This window comes from Zalophus californianus, chromosome 1 (genome assembly GCF_009762305.2).
Source record: "Zalophus californianus isolate mZalCal1 chromosome 1, mZalCal1.pri.v2, whole genome shotgun sequence".
Taxonomy (NCBI): Eukaryota; Metazoa; Chordata; class Mammalia; order Carnivora; family Otariidae; genus Zalophus; species Zalophus californianus.
Genome location: NC_045595.1, coordinates 147303701 through 147320871, shown reverse-complemented (window position 1 = coordinate 147320871; position 17171 = coordinate 147303701). Strand labels below are relative to the sequence as shown.

Below are 17171 nucleotides of genomic sequence, written 5' to 3'. Positions count from 1 at the left end.
CCACGGGAATTATTCTGACAATGCAGTGGGAGAAATTATGAAGCAACAATACCAGGTAGGACTGCATTTTACAGGAAGTAGAATAAATGATGAAAACCACTAGAAGGAGACTGGTGTGGGGCTCAGGGGCGAGCATCTGAAGCTTAGGCGTCTGGGCAGGCTCAGAGAGGGGCGTGGGGGGTGCAGGTCAGGTGTGAGCGCAGGGAAGGAAACACTTCCAAGTGTCAAGGTTGTGAACTGTGTTTTCTGTGTGGTAGGAGGGTAAAAGCTAGCAGCTCTCCACCCTGACACCTACTCTTGCTGGCAGCGGGTGGGGGTGGGGACGTGCATAATTCTGGAACACCTGTGAAGGATTTGGCCATATTATCAAAACCTTAGAATATAAACAGGTTTGAGGCAGTGATTCTGTTTTCTCTGACTATTCATGCTAAGGAAATACTCAAGTATGTGGACAATTTAGCTGCACTGATATTCATGAGGTCATTGCTTATAATAGCGAAGAAGGAAGGAAGGAAGGAACAAACAAAACTGAAAATCTGCAGTAGGCGATCAATTAAACGAGTTGCAGTATATCTATATGAAAGGACGGTCTGAGGTATTAGAATAATGTTGTAACATAAAATAAAGATATTCTACAAGTATTATTGAATTAAAACAACAGGTTTCAAAATAGAATTGACTATGATGTCATTTTGTTTAAAAAAAAAAAAAAGAAGGGCCATCATGTATGTGTGTGTGCCAAACACTGATCGATGTAAGCTCTCGACGTGCCCTCATTTGTTCAATCTTGCCCAACGTTGAGGTAGGTGCTCTCATTCTCCCCACTTTGCACGGGAGGCAGAGGAGGTACAGGGGTTCATGCTCCCTGCCCAAGTCACCAGGCAGCCTGCTCCCTGCCCAGGTCCCTGAGCTCTAACGGTACCCAGTGGGCAGGACAAAGCACATTGTAGGAAATCTTCCAGTTTCCCCTCATGTCCCGTGCAGGGGTGCCAAGGAAAGGGTGCTTACTTGTATGGACTGTCGTTTGACATTTATAAATTAGGGATATTTTGAAGTGATCATTTTCTGCCATATTGCCCAAGATGGTGGCAAAGAGAACAGTGGTTAAAAATGTTGGGATCCTGTAAAAGTTGTGGGGAAACTGGGCACAGAGGTTAATCATTGGTGGTGTCAAGTGCCATTTGTCAAGGCAGGGAGTTCAGAGTCAGAGCAGGTAGGTGGGACGCCCGAGTCCAACCCAAGAAGGCTGTCTTGCTACTCTGACAACGTGTGCACATGACCCAGAAATGGCTTGGAAGCCGGAGCCCGCCACTGCCGGGGTGCTAGCTCCTGAAGATCACACCAAAAGAACATTCTAAGAGCCACTTCCCCAGATATCTAAACTAATATGGCAGTGAATATGAAATACATGTGCTAATTGGAGGGCACGGAGTTTAACGAGTTTCTAGAGAAAGCATTGAGGACAAGGACCATTTAAAGTTATTGCCGATTATGTGGCTCCTTTAAAAACCTATTTTTATTTTCCTCATTTGGGAATGATATTTCCCTTTCTGCCTAGGATCAGGGGCTGTGGGCACTGTTGAGAAACCTCTGTGGGAATGAATGAAGTCACCTCTATCTGTATGAGTCAGGCAAAGTTGGCCAACCATCTGACCAGTAGAGGCTACAGGCTAAACCAACGTTTTGGGCTCAAAATATCACACACACAACATACACACACACTTTCCCAAAAGGAACAAGTTATCTTCTAGATCAGCACTGTCTAAGAGATGTATAAAGACACAAATGCAAGCCACATATGTAACTTTATTTTAAAAAGTTACAGGTGAAATTAATTTTAATAAATATTTTACATACCCTGACATATTTAAAACAGTAGCATTTCAATATGTAATTGATATAAAAATTACTGAGATACTTTGCCTTCTTTTTCTGGTATTACACCTGTAAAACCCAGAGTATTATTCTAGCTGTATTTCAAGAGCACAATAGCCACCCGTGGCTAATGGCTACAATACTGGACAATGCAGTTCTAGATCAGTGGTTCTCAGCATTTCCGCACTCTGGTCCCCTCCTACCAGAAGTGTGGCTCACTTATTGGGGTCTGGGGGGGTGATTTTAAAATCTTCCATAAGAGATTCTGACAAACTTTCCTAAGGGAACCCTTTTCTCCCCAAATCCCTTGAGAATTGCTGTTTTCAAGCCTCCTATTCTGTTTCCTGTAACTGGTAATTAAGAGAAACTTCCTGAAGGGGGAGGGAAGTTGCCCAGGCATCTGGGCTCCTCTGGAGCCCTGCCCCAGACAGGCCAGGCCCACATTCAGCTGGCAATGGGATATGGAGGGGTGTTTCCAGGGGCAGCCGCCAAGTCCGTAAGTTTAACTTGAGACTCCTGGGTTACGGAGACCAGAGACCCACCCATACAGCATGTTCCCTTTGTTCTTCCTATTTGAGCTGCAAGGCAAGCTGGCCTCCAGAGAGAAGGTGCAAGGGTTTGAGGATGCTTTCTCTCTCCTCGGGCACAATGAGAGATATTAGTCTCTTAAAAGAAGTCAGAATAAAAGTGATTGTGGAGAGGTAGAAAGGACTCAAAACCCATACCCTAAAGCTGGTAAACATGAGCAGAGGATGAAAATGAATTTCACTCAATTACAGGCTTAAGATGAGTGTGAGATTTGGCTGTTGTTGAGCCTCTCGGGCTCATATGGCTGTGTCTCTGAGGAAGCAGCAACATGCCCTTCTTCAAGGAACTGGGAACGTCCTTAGTCAGCTCAAGGAATTCCACTACAGCCCGCGGAAGGAACAGAAGGGCCACATAAAGACAAGACGTGGTTAGAATTGAACCACACAGTCTCCCTGGAGGGTTGGCTAAAGATGGAAGAAAGAAAAAAATGTGCACTATAAACAAAAGAGAAAGGCAGACAATAGTCTTGCACTGTCCCAAATAACCCTGCCACTACAAACTAAATATGCTAAATAATGTATTTTTTTAAAGATTTTATTTATTTGAGAAAGAGAGAGAATCAGAGATAGAAAGCACGAGAGGGAAGAGGGTCAGAGGGAGAAGCAGACTCCCTGCTGAGCAGGAAGCCCGATGTGGGACTCGATCCCGGGACTCCAGGATCATGACCTGAGCAGAAGGCAGTCGCTTAACCAACTGAGCCACCCAGGCGCCCTAAATAATGTATTTTTTAAAAAATATTTCTAAATGCATTGCTGAGTTGGCAAGTAAAGAATCAAATCTTCTAAGACCAAACATGAGCCAAGAGCTGGAATTCAGAGAAGTGAGCTAATTCCAGAGCCGGCAGCTGCCCTGGGGCACCTGCTCAACTTCTGTGACCCTGAACTTCTGTTCTGATTTACCATGAGAATATAGGAGATAGGAGACAAAACTCTTAAGGAGAGAGTCTGAGAGGAAATTTTTTTTTTAATTTCTTTGAATTTTTAAGACTATTTTATTTTTTTCTTTAAAGATTTTATTTATTTATTTGACAGAAAGGGAGAACACAAGCAGGGGGAGCAGCAGAGGGAGAAGAAGGCTTTCCACTGAGCAGAGAGCCCAACGTGGGGCTCGATCCCAGAACCCTGGGATCATGACCTGAAGCAAAGGTAAATGCCTAACCAACTGAGCCACCCAGGCACCCCAAGGAAACTCCTGTATAAAGCTGGGACCAGGGCTATACCATATCTATAAGGCACATAGAAAAAAAATCTGCCCTGCAGAATGGGACAGCAGAGAAAAGTGGCCTTTTGATCTTGGTTTTAGGTAAAGGAAAGTAAATCTCACTCAAGAATTTGAAACCATAAAGGGAGCCCACACGTGGGTGTACAGCATGAATTCACAATGCGTGTGGTCTAAACCTCAAGCCAAGGATATATTTTAAAATTGGTCCTGAACTTTGTGAATATACTAAAACCACTAAATTATATACTTTAAAAGGGTGAATTTTATGGTATGTAAATTGTATCTCAAATACACATCAAGTATGCGCACACATATACCTCATTAATGGGAAAGGAAAAGTGGTTCTGATATACAGTGTTTCCTGCTTGGCAGAAATAAATGTGAATGCTCTCTAAATGAACATACCTTCAATCCAATTTTATCATTTATTGATACAATTCTAAGGAATAAGAGATCAATCACCATCAAAAGGCACAAAATATATAAGGAAAAAAAGGCATCAATGGGCAAAAGCCAGCAACCTAGATAAGCAAAGACGTCAAATACTGGAATTATCAGTAAAAGAATGTAAGTATATAAAAATACATGAAAAGGAATAAGAAACTGAAAATGAGAGAGAGACTATGAATAATGGCCAAAAGATATGAAAGAACTCTAAATGGAAATTCTAGAAATGAATAAATTATAATAACTGAAATTAGGAAACTCAACAGATTCAATACGACTGAAAAAGAACTAATAATTACAAGACAGATCATGAGAGAATGCCCAGATGATATAAAAAGAAAATACGAAAAAGAGATGAAGAGACAAGGAAGATAGAGTGAGAAAGTCTAACATATATATAACTGGAGTTCTTGGTGGAGAAGAGAGAAATAGCAATATTCAAAAAGGTAATGGCTAAGAATTTTCCAGAATGGATAAATATGAATCAAGTAAACCAAGGAAGCCCAACAAATCCTTAGGAGACTAAATAAAACAAAAATATAAACCCACATCATAGTCAAACTGCAGAAAACCACAGACAAAAGTATGTCTTAAAAACAACCAGAGGGGAGGGGCATGTGGGTGGCTCAGTCCGTTAAGTGTCCGACTCTTGATCTCACCTTAGGTCTTGATCTCAGGGTTGTGAGTTCAAGCCCCATGTTGGGCTCCACGCTAGATATGGAGCCCTACTTAAAAAACAAAAAACAAAACAAAAAAAACACAAAACAGAGCGGGGGGGGGGAATGACAAATCATCTACAGAAGAGGATAACTAGACTAACAGCTGATTTTTAAACAGCAACAACGGAAGCCAAAAGACAGTGGATAAATATTTTCAATGTGCTGAGAGGAAAAACTAGAATTGTACACTCAGTAAAACTATCTTTGAAAAATATCTTCAGACTAGCTTTCAAAATAGAAACATTTTCAGTAAATTTCAGTTTATCAACCACCTCCACTAAAGGAAATTATGGAGAATTTATTTCAAGCAGAAGAAAAACAATGCTAGATGAAAGCCAGAGGCAAGAAGAGGCAAGAAGATATAATGAACAAAGGAAATGGTAAATGTGTACATAAGTCCAATGCAACACTGAATGTATAAAATTTCTCATTTGTGGGATTAATAAAACAAGGTAGAGCAAATCCTGGAGAATAATAGCACATAAGTCAGGAGGGGATAATCAGAATCATGTTGGATTGAAAAGTGACTTTAAATTGTGTCAAAAATGCCTTTTCATGTTCCTCAAACTGACCTGAAAGAATAGAAAGAGGGCGTATCACTTCCAACTTGTAGAGCTTTCAAGATGAGATTTCCATTGAGAGAAACCAATAAATATTGCCGAAAACCAAAATGACAACTCAGTAAATAGCAATATAAGCATGTTATTTAGAGATATGGACAGGATTACTAAAAGAATCTGTTATAGGGGTTGAAAGTGGTTGATTCTGGGAAGCAGAAAATGGTAATGGAAAGAGTGATCAGGATTTTTATAATAGCCTTATAAAACATATTTGCTCTTTAAACTATGTATGAGTTTGATAAAAAATAAAAATTTAAATTTAAAGACGTTGGATAACAAGCCAGGGTAAATGTCTGCAGTGCATAATAAAAGTTTGGCATTCTTAATACACAAAGAAGTTTTTCAAATTCCTAAGATGGACATCTCACAGACAAAGAACAAGAATATGTGATTCACAAAAGAAAATGTATAATTGGAGTAAATACATGACAGTATTGTTGGAAAGAAAGAAAATCCAAATCCAAACTAGAAAAGACTTTTTAAACTTTTTGTATATTTATTTTTGCCTATCGAATTGGCAAAGACTCAAAAAATGATAAGATGCCGTGTCATTGCGGGCATAGAAGGCACTCCCACACAGCACTGGTAAGAATGTAACTGGCACATTCTCTCTGGTGAGAAATTTAGCAATCCACTGCAAAAGCCTTAAAAATAGGCATATATTTCTACCCAGGAATTCCATTTCTGGAAATTAATCCCAAGGAAATTATTAAGGATGTGCGGAAAGTTTCAGGCACAGGGGAAGTTTACCACAGCACTGTTTATAACAGTGAATATTGGAAACAACCTAAATTTCTGCAATAGGAAGTTGGTTAACTTAATTATGAGACAACAAAATTTTAAAGGGATGGTCAAAATATATTACTGATACAGTTACAGATATGTACTATGCTTGCCCTGTACTTTAAGTGGAAATATAAATTAAAAAATGGCTTTTACCATATGATCTTATGTTATTAAAAATATGTTTAAAAAATGCATCTCCTAGGAAAAAGAACCACCACCACCACCACAAAAAGGTTGGTATCTTGGTAAAAGGACTCCAGGTCTGGAAACCACCTTATAATGGGCTCTCCTTGGTCCCTCAACCTGCTCTTGGAGACAGGTAAAGCCGGTGGACTTCCAATATAAAGGTAGCTCCTGCAACTTGCTCAGAATCCAGCCATTTCTGAAACATCCGCACGTGAGTGGACTGGACTACCCTGCTGAAGGACTGACCACCCAGCCTCGGGGTACCTAGCCACCCAGCACCACAGTTGCTGGCCCTGTTGACCTTAGAGACTTGTGGGCTTGGGATGCCACCTCTCCCCTCCTCCCCTCAGTCGCAGGTGCCACAGCCACCTGCCTGGACTGATGAGAAACGCCTACCTGTAGGGTCCCTCTTCACCTGGGGATGTCTCCCTTTCTTCCTGAAGGAACACAGGAGGCAACACTAAAAAGTTGCTCGCTTTCCCCATGCCTTGTGAATCTGTGTTCTCTACGGGAGGGTCCTGTTGTCTAAAAGGAAACGAGCCTGCCTCCAGCTCCCTGCCTGGATCTAGAAATTCAGTGCTTCAAAAGAGAAGCAGTGGGTAAGGCACAGACCGTGGCTGAAGTCAGGCTGCCGGTGTTAGACTTCTGGTTCTACCGCGTACATGCCGGGTGACCTTAGGCAAGACACAGAATTCCTCTGTGCCTCGGCGTCTTCATCTGTAACGGGGGTACTGACAGCACCTGCTTCCCCGGGCTGTGACACAGTACACACAGGGGAGAGCTTTCAAGAGGACCTGGTACGCCGTGCGTGCCGCATCCATGACAGCTGCTCGGGGGATCTCACTCAAGTTTAAACAAATAGATTTGGAGATGACCTTGGCAGGTACGTCTCAATCCCCCAATCCTTCTCTGGGCAGCTGAGGTGGCAGCAGAGGTGAAAACCCTCCAGTGAAAGGACCAAGGTGAGCTCTCTGCAGCCTGGGGCCTCGCTCTGGCTTTGCTCTGTGACGCTCTCCTAGCAAGTGCAGGGAGAGGCTGGGGGAGCCCTGGGTGAGAGCCGGGCCCACCTCTGGCATGACAAGCCCCCAATGTCACCCAATGTCACTGGTCCAGGGTTCCAGAAGAACAATATCCCACTGTCCCGTTTAGCTCTGGATGTCCCTCCACTTCTCTTACTGCCTATGAACTATTCTTCAGAAAGGGGTTTACCAACCACACAGCCCGCCAGGCCCCCCCCGCTCTGCCATGCCGAGGTCTCTTCTGATTGTGGACATACAAGTGCTTTATGTGATTCCATGCGGTAGCTTGGGGACAACAATGGGTCAAATGTTCAAATATTTATCGAGGCCCAAGGATGAATCCTTTCAGAAGCCCTGAGTTGTTGAGGGCTACTATGGTTGAATTTTGTTTTCGGTGTGGCTCCCTATTCAGCACAGGTGTAAACCCCGAGTGGGAGAGAAATTCAGAGTAAAGTGGACAGGAGTCACCTACCACATGCAGGGGAAGCTATCCAGGAACCTGCTCTGACGCTTAGTGCAGAAGAGAAATGGCCCTGGAGAAATGGAAAGAAGGGATGGCTCAGGCTTCAGAGTCTGGGCCAGACGGAGAGTGAGGAGAAGAGACTGTGCCCTACCAGATGCTCAGAGGCAGCCTCTGAGGTGGGAGGGGACACCCTGGGGCTCAGCGGAGGCTGGCACCTCTCACCTCACTCATCCCTCTCCCCAGAGAGCCAGAGGCGATTGCTCACACCCCACTCACATGCCACGGCAACTGAGCCACACCAACCAGACTCACACTGGAGTTGAGATGTCCCAGTTCCCTGGGTATCTTTTGAGCTGGAGGTACCATCCTTCCCTCTGCACTCCACCCCCTGGGTCAGGCCATCCCTTTCCCTTGTACTACAAATGGCTATTCAATTAACAAGAGACTTTCATTGCTTTGACTGTTTTTTTTTTCCCCCCAAGTTGACAACTTCCACTTCTGTAGTGTCTTAACGTTCCAAAACATCTGTTTGTGGACCAACATCAGGGATGCTAGCACAGCACAGGAGGAGGATTTCCTAATTAGCGGCTGCTACAGAGTCAACTCCTCACCACCCACCCCATGATTTGGGGGTTTTCAACTTGCATTGTTTCTGAGCCGTGGAGTGGGTGGGTACCGGGTGTATGCTGTGTCATGCAAAGAGGCGATTTCCTCCCAGAGGGCCCAGCTCGCTCCCACACGGCACCATCCCCCGCTCCTGCAGGCCCTATGTCACAGAGTGAAAGCAGCCTCCCTTGATTTTCATTTCCCTCCATTTAGATTCAGATTTCACAAACATCTATTCAGTGCTTACCACATGCTAAGTGTTTTTACAGGCATTTATCTCATTTAATGAGAATGACAGCTGGTCAAGTGGGTATCATGACACCGAGGGACACTGAGGGGCAAAAAGGTTAAGTGGGTGTTCAAGGTCACGCGCTCGATGGCAGAGAGACACAATCTGAACCCAGGTTTCATTCCATCACATCCCAGCTTATTCCGTGACATGGGGCTTTAAGGTGCCGGTCAGTATGATGTCCCTTCGTCTTCAAACTCCTGCCGCAAGCCCCTCAGCGCTGCCCGGCTCCTCCCTAAGAGGAGCGACAGTGTGCATCACATGGGCTGCGGAATCTGACGGACGTGGTTTGATTATAGCAGGAAGACTGAGCAAGAAGACCTCTACATCAGCTTCTCAGAGATAATTTTCATGGGTGATGAAAAGAATAATAAAGAAAGAGTGGAGGCATAATGGAGAATGAGTTTGAGGGACAAGAAAAGCCTGTTTTCAAAATATGAAGTTAGGGGTGACGTTATCACTTCCAAGTGGAAATGTCTGACGGGCGGTTAAAAATTTGGGACTATCAGAGGGAAGGATGGGAAGATGGGGTATGAAAGACAGAATTAAGGGGAACCTTGGATCAGAGGGAGAAGAAGAGTCTGTGAAGGAGACAGAGACAGGGAAGGCTAGGATGAATTAGAAGTAGTAGCCAGGAAGGCGATGAATGCCAGGACACAGCAGAGAGGCTCGAGCAGGCCTGCAGAGAGGGTGAAAGGCCAGGGATAAGTCAACCAAAGCCCCCAGGACTTCCCTGAGAGTCGCCTGGCAGACCACATGTTTACAATCTGGGAAGCACTTTTTTTTACAGGATAATTTCAGGGGGGCTAAATTATCCTGTTAGATCCTGACATTCTGAGTGGCTGGCAAGATAGGAATTCTTGCCCCATTTTAGGAAGAGAAGGCTAAGACCCAGTGCTGAGGTCACCTGCCCAGAGTAACCCAGAACTAAGTGGCAGGGTGGAGACAAGAGCCCTGCGCTTTCTTTCTGGGGTCTTTGCTAGTTAACCACACCCAAATGAAACCAATGAGGACAGAGAAGAGAGAAGCTCAGCCAACTCTTCCCAAACTAATTTGTGGCATGTGGCATGCAGCCTGCTTCGCTAGCTAGCATCCGCAGTGCTTTGCATCATTCATTCTGGCCAAAGTTGGGAAATTGCCGGGGTTGACTTTGGTGCCCCCATCCCTCTCTGAAAGTGACCCCTGCCCTTAGGGATCATAGCAACCAACTAGTCTGACCTCAGATGACAGGCACAGGGCCCAAGAGGGGCAGGAACAGTTCCAAGTCCACAATACAGCCAGTATTAATTTATAAATTAAAAAAAAAAGTTTACTTTCATACTGATGAGGATGGCTATTATCAAGAAAAAAAAAAAGAAAAAGAAAAAGGGAAGTGTTGGTGAGAATTTAGAGAAATTGGAACCTTCGTGCATTGCTGGTGGGAATAGAAAACGGTACAGCCACTGCAGAAAATGGTTTAGCCACTCCTTAAAAACTTACACATAGGATTACCATATCATCCAGCAATTCCACTGCTAGGGCCACACAAAAGAACTGAAAGCAAGCAACCAAACAGATGTTTGGACAGCCGTGTTCACTGCAGCATTATTCACAAGAGCCCAAAGGTGGAAGATACCCAAGTGTCCACTGATGGAGGAATGGATAAGCCAAATGGGCTAATACATACAACGGGATGTTACTCGGCCTTAAAAAGGGGGGAGATTCTGACACCTGCTACATGAATGAACCTCGAAGGCATCATGCTAGGTGAGATAAGCCAGTCACAAGAGAATATTATATGGTCCACTTATATGAGGTGCCTGCAAGAGGTAAAGTCATAGAGACAGAAGGCAGAGTAGAGGTTTGCACGGGCTGGGGCGACGGAAGCATGGGGAGTCCTGACCCAATGAGCTCCTATTTGGGATAATGAAACAGAAAGGGGTGGTGGCGGTAGAAGTACAACACTGAAAGTACTCAATGCCAAGAATGTGTACACTTCAAAACGGTGAAAAATGGCAACTTCCATGTTATGTATATTTTACCACAGTAAGAAAAAAGGTATTTACTGAGCATCAACCACACACAAGACACTGTGGAATCTGCCTCAAGGGGTCTATCGCTCCCAAGAGAGCTGAATGATGCTGATGCCGATGGCCCTGAGGCGTGAGAAGTGGCCCCGCTGGGTGGAGAAGGTGCCCTGGGGGTTTGGAAGGCGCAGGGCTGGGGCCAGATTCCCATCCTCCCTTCCAGAGCTGCACTTTCTCTCCACATCACTGCCTTCACCCCAGGAATCCAGCACCTGAGGGGGATTTCCTGCCGGATGGCCAGCAGGTGGGAGATTTGGGGGCAGGCAGGAACCTTGGGGGCATGGAGGGAAGGCGGCTCGATCTCACCAGAGGGCAGCCGCCTACTCAGCTCAGCTGCCCTGGGCTGTGTTTTGAAACACTGCTGCGGATGTAATGATTCTGGGTGGAGGACGTTTAGGAGCCAAATGAGTTTGTGTGAACAAAAGGCAGCCCTCGATTGGGGACTGTGCAGGGCTCTCGGGGAGTTTCATTTCCTTCCTTGCTCTTGCCCTGAAAGGAGCAACCCTAAGAAAAGCTATACACATTAAGAAGTGTTTAGACCTGAGGCCCAATGATCTGATTTTTAAAAACAGATCCCCCTGGAACAGCCTCTAGTAATGAAAAGTATAAAATGTACAGGGCGCTTTATCCTCCCCTCCCCGTGAGAGCGGGCTTTTGTCTAGCTGAGCATCCTCCTTGGAGGAGCAAGGCAGGCTCGTGGGACTGAGCCGCGACCCAGAGTGGGGCTGGCCTGGAGCCCCTGAGTTTGGGGTCAGGCTTCCAGGAACAGAATCTCCTCTGAGGTGGCCTGGGGGTGCTAAGGAGTTGGAAGCAGGCCAACCCAGGCAGGAGAGGAAGATGAAGGACTCTGATGTGACCTTGTCCTCCTTGCTTTAAAAATAATTCTATAGGCTTAAAAAAAAAAAAAAAAAAAAAAAGCCTTGAGAAAAAGCCCCGGGATCAGGTCAGAAGATTCCCATTCAATTAAATAAGTAAACAAAAAGGCTCTCTGTCTCTCGGTGGGGGGGGGGGGGGGGGGGGGGGGTGCTATCTTGTTCCTGGGCACAGCTATCTATCTGGTGCTTGTTTTCTCTGCCCCTCTCATCCTCTGAAAAATAAACAGCCAGCACAGGGGCTGAAGAGGAGGCTCTTCAGCAGGGGCAGTTTTGAGAAGGGGGCCTGTGGTGCCTGGAGGCGAAGCTGGGTGGGGGGTGGGCAGGGAAGCAGACCTGTCTCCCGTGTTGTCACCCTAACATTCACTCACACCCAGAGAGGAAGCTCGGTGGCAGAGCTCCACCAAAGGAGGGCTGCCAGCTTGGCGAAACAATAAAAAGGCAAGGAAAAACATCCTGGTTCCGAGGAGGAAGAGGGAGGCGGGCGGGAGGCCGGCAGGAGGACAAAATGAGATGTGGCCCTGGGCCTTCACACTCGCTGTGCGTGGCCACCTGACTTCTGCTAAGTTCTGCCCTTACTTTGTTCTGCAGCCCTGTGTGACGGGGCCTGGGACTCTAAGGCAATCAGAGAAACATCATTTGTCTGGAAAGTTTACAGTGTTAGAAGATGTACACAGTGGAATGATGCCGCAGCACAAAGGGCCTGCTGAGCGGAGCAGGGGGAGAGAGCAGGACAAGGCTGTCACCGCCTGTCCCAGAGCGGGGTGCTCTCGCCCCTGGCCCCATGGGAGCCCGTGGCGGTGCATAAATAAAACCTATTTGAGGACATAAATTAAAAGTTTACTAACAGGCTTTTACAGTTAAGATTGGGAAACTTGACACTCAATTCAAATATAACCAATAGCTTTTAAATCAGTTGTATGCCACAGCTAGTTAGGAAAGAGATGAAATAGAGGGAGAAGGAAGGTAGAAGGCAGAAGAGAGAAATAAAACAAAAGGGAAGGGAGAAACTTAGAGAGGGAAAGAGATTAAAGTTAGGGAGATTGATGACCAAAGCAGGGTCATTACAATGATGATGACGATGACGACGATGATGACGATGACGACGATGATGACAAAGATGATGATGACAATGACGACGATGACGATGGGCACAGCAGCCCATGCTAGCACTGCCAGGCATTTCACATAGACTGTCCCAGTCGATCCTCACCCCAACCCTGGCAGGTAAGCGCCATTACTACCCCATTTTGTTGATAAGGAAACTGAGGTGTAGAGAGATCAAGTAGATGGCCCAAGATTCCAGAGCAAATAATACACTGGGACCCCAGCCCAGGTCTGTCTGACTCCAAAGGCCAATCTAAAGAACCTAAAAAACAACAACAACAAAAAACCCAAAACCCAGAAATAAAAAAAGAATGAAAGATAAGAAAGGAAAGCGCAAGATGAAGACAAAGAGCTACAGAGAAATGGCAACATGTTCTGAAAGGGAAAGCCAGAGAGACACAGGCAGGGCTCCTCAGGTGGGCTTCTGGGGCATCTCCCTAAGGACACCTGGATCCAAACTGCAGTTTCAGGACCCAAATGGTGATATTACATCTTGGCAGCCTATGGGGCACACTGTCCAAAAGGAATTAAGTGTACCGACAGGATTCAATAGAAGAAAGCAAGGGAGGGAGGGAAGAGTTGGTGGTGATCACATGTGAGTAAGGAAAAGCCGTAAGACAAGGCTGCTGGTCGAGGTTCTGAACGTGTGACGGGGAAATCAACGGGACCATAAACAAGCAAAGGGAGGACAGGTTCTCCGGGAGGAAGGGGTGACATGTGTGCATTTATAACTGTTATCTGTTGTGTTGCAAGTGAAGCATGATAAATGTGTACATGTTTGGCAGGTGGCTGAAGGCACTGACCTGGATATCTGAAGAGAAGAAAGGCAGTTGTGGGAATCAGCCCCTCAGAGAAAACAGGTGAAGCCACTCTATGTCTTCCCTACCTAAATGCCCTCCCTGTCACTTGGGTTTCTGGCAAAATCTGACTCATTTCTCACAACCAGCTCAGAGAACACCACTTCCAAGAAGCCTTCCCCCAAGAACTCGCTCCCTCTCGACTACTGTGTTATCATGTTATACAACTATTAATTTATGTGGTCATATTTCTATGTCCCTTAGGAGAGACTGGCTCCTGGGAGGTGTTAAACCGAGTTGCAGGTGGAAGGTCAAGGGCAGGCCTCTGAAGAACATCCCACTTGGTGGGAGGGAGAGCAGATGAAAGAGCTAGTCACCCAGACGAGAGGCCGCTGACAGGACAGAGATGGGGGACTGAAAAGCGGCCAGCGAGATTTCCTAGAATGTTCTCCCGCTCTCTACCTCCTCCCCTACTTGCTACTCTTCCGCCTGCATCTGCGCGCTCGGTGAAGCCCCGCCCACTTGGAATAATAATAAGGCCCGATGCGGTCCCGCGTTCACAGCACACCCATGCTTACAACGCCTGTCCATGGGGGTGGATTTTCATTTCACCCCTACAAAAGCACTGGGAGGTGGACGGAACTGGTAGTATAGTCTCCATTTTGCAGATAGGAAAACAGGCTCAGAGATGGGATGCCTGGCCCGGCTCTTAGTCAGTTCACTGTATTCTAACTCAAATTACTTGCTGCGTCTGCATTTAAAGTGCATTCACAGTCATAATCATATTTGCTCCTTGTCCACCTCGAAAGCCTTGTCAAGGAAGCAGGATAGGTATCATTAGCCCCGTTTCTAACACAGGGAAATTAAGACCCAGGGAGGTGATGCAGCTGCCTTAGGCCACGTAGCTAGAAAGCAAAGGGGTTAAGACCCTCAGAGCTTTTGAGCTGTCGCTGGCATCTCTCTGCCCCAACTCTGCCCGTGGCTAGACACAGCAGTATGTGTTACCACCAGGCATGGCTATACTATAAGTAATTCCTAATCAACCACAGCAACTCACCTGCCAATGAACATGGTCCTCTTCAAAGAGACCCCATTAAGACCATACTTACTCCAATAATGCTGCTATTCCTCAAGCTGTTTCCTAAAATCCTCTCATCGTCAACAGAGCCTAAGGAATAGTCTTGAGTTTCCTGAATAATGACACATTTCCATCCCTTGGTAATGGATGTGGGTTATTCTGGAGACAGACAAAAAGCCAAAGCCCCATCTAGTGACTGATGCAGGAGACTGAGATACGTAACCCCATTTTGGATCCAGGATGATGTTTAAGTGCAAAGAAAACACCAGTGAGTTGCTTGTGACCCAGGCACTGGCTCGACAGGTGGCTCCAGACTGCTTCAAATGCTTTTCGAGGGGTGTGTCAATAACCTCAAAAGAGTATGACCTGACGGAGAATACCTTTTGGCCACAGAGGTCCTACTATGATTTTAAAGGCCTATTATTTTGGAGTCACACCTCACATACCGCTTTTATTGAATCCTCACTGCTCCATGTGCATTCATCTAGTCTCCTCAGATGATTATGGGTGAGGGCTATATTGGTGGCACTTAGTTTTTCTGACTTCGAGTCTTCAAATCTTGCTCTTTTCTCCCTGCATTTGAAGCTAAAGATGGAGAGAAAGTTCTAGGAATACCAAGAAGTGAGGTTGGCAGGGCCCAGGTGTGGGCAGGGGGATAAAGTAACAAATGTCCCTGGAAGGTGGACTTGAGCCCCTTGCATTCAGAACTTGTCCCCCATCCAAAGAACCTGGAGGTGAAGGGGGTATAGTCATCAATACAAAGGTCAGGATACAGAGGCACTCGTTTCAGGAGCATCATCATGGTCAGAATTTACACAGCTCTCCTGCCCCAGCCACAAGCAATCTGTTTTACAGAGATAGAGGACACTTACATTCCCTAAGTAGGGCCCATTAATAGCCCATTAGACAGATGAGAAACTGAAGGCATGGAGAGGCTGAGTAACCTACCAAGGTCCCATAGCCTGCAAGTGGTACCGCTGGAGTTTGAACTGAGGCTGCCTGACCCCCAAGCCCGGACCTCCCCAGGTCCGTGACTGCAAAGCCACAGCGTTCTTATCCACACCGTCAAGAGATGATTCCAGAAAACATCCAGGTGGCCCAGAGGCTACAGGAGTGACATTCATCCCCATGTTGAAGCTGTTTCCATCTCCCCCTACCACTAAGGGAAGGAAAAATGGAGTGGTTTTTCAATACCAGCCTAACTCATGACGATCACTAGTCACGACCCTGCACAAAGAAAAACATCCGACCAGATTCCAACCTGGCGTCTCTCCTGTGTTCCCGCTATTCCGTCCTCCAAAGGGACTGCTTCCGTGCACATGGACCAGGATGGCCCAGGGTCAGCTAGCGAGCTTGACCTTGGCCTCCCCCTCTTCTCGTCACCCATCTTCCTCCTTAGTCTTCATCTCCCAACTTATCAAAGACATTGAGCAGAAATCTGTCACACATGTCAAATCTGTCTCCTTGCTTCCAGTAGCCCAGTTCCTTCCCAGCAGAGACATGGGGGCTGCTGTTATTCAGGGTCTCCAGCGAGATCAGAGCCTCCCCTCGAGGCCCCCACAACCACAGGAACAAAGAGCACAGACCCCCACCACACCACCTGACCTGGTAGCTTTCCTCAAACACTTTTACGTGGCGGGAAAGCCAGGAGAGTACAGTGAAGCTCAAGTACCCCAGAACCAAAGTATAGAACAAAAGGAATGTGTCCATTTTTAACAGGCTCTGTGGAATTATAGATGGGCTTTGTAGCTCCTTAGGAGATCTTATGACAGGAGCCCTCAGTCACGTGGGAGCAGGAGCTGCCGTAGTACCATCTGGGCAGCAAGTGGCCACCAGCCGGACAGATGTTCCCTGGGCCAAGGCCGAAGACGGATGCAACCCATGCCTCCTCTCAAGGAGCTAGAGGTCCAGCAGGCTCACAGGTGTCCCTCACACAGGCTCCACAGCTCCTGGACCCTGAGCTAGGAAGCCAGGTGTTGAGTCTCCTCACACTTCAGGCCAGCATCAGGGAAGTCAGGAGATATTCACAGGATAAACCTGACACCCTTAGAAATGAAGCTTTTAGCACAGGATGGACCAACCCCTTATTTCTTAAGTAAAGAAATGGAGGCCCAGAGCAGGAAGCAATATGCCCAATGTCACCCCATGTCTAAGAGGCAGAGCCAAACCTTGACCCTGAGCCTTCTGGTGCCTCTGGAGTGGTCAGAGCCTCTACCTCTGGCCACTCCACATTGCTGGAATACCATTTCCACACCCAGCTATAGCTCTGTCACTATCCTGGCTGTGAAATTGCTTCACTGGTTTCCAGAACCTCTCTGGGAATAACTATGTCTGTGAAATGCAGCCAGTCACATCACTCAGTTGGAAGTATCTGGATTTGTCAGATATCTCCCAATCTAAGGCGACCTCTCATTTTGTATCATGTCCTGAAC

The 17171-nt window shown here is 46.4% G+C and overlaps 1 protein-coding gene across 4 annotated transcripts in view; it reads right to left on the bottom strand.

Annotated features, from left to right (window-relative positions):
- Positions 1-17171, bottom strand: part of HEG1 (heart development protein with EGF like domains 1) — a 92631-nt gene that overhangs the window by 64469 nt on the left and 10991 nt on the right. Inside the window, exon 1 of one of the 4 annotated variants that reach the window (XM_027583396.2) lies at positions 15186-15205. The exons of the other annotated variants lie outside the window; for them this stretch is intronic. The gene's annotated coding sequence lies outside the window, so the exon portion shown is untranslated. Of the gene's footprint in view, positions 1-15185; positions 15206-17171 lie in introns of those variants that run through there. 4 annotated transcript variants of the gene reach the window in all.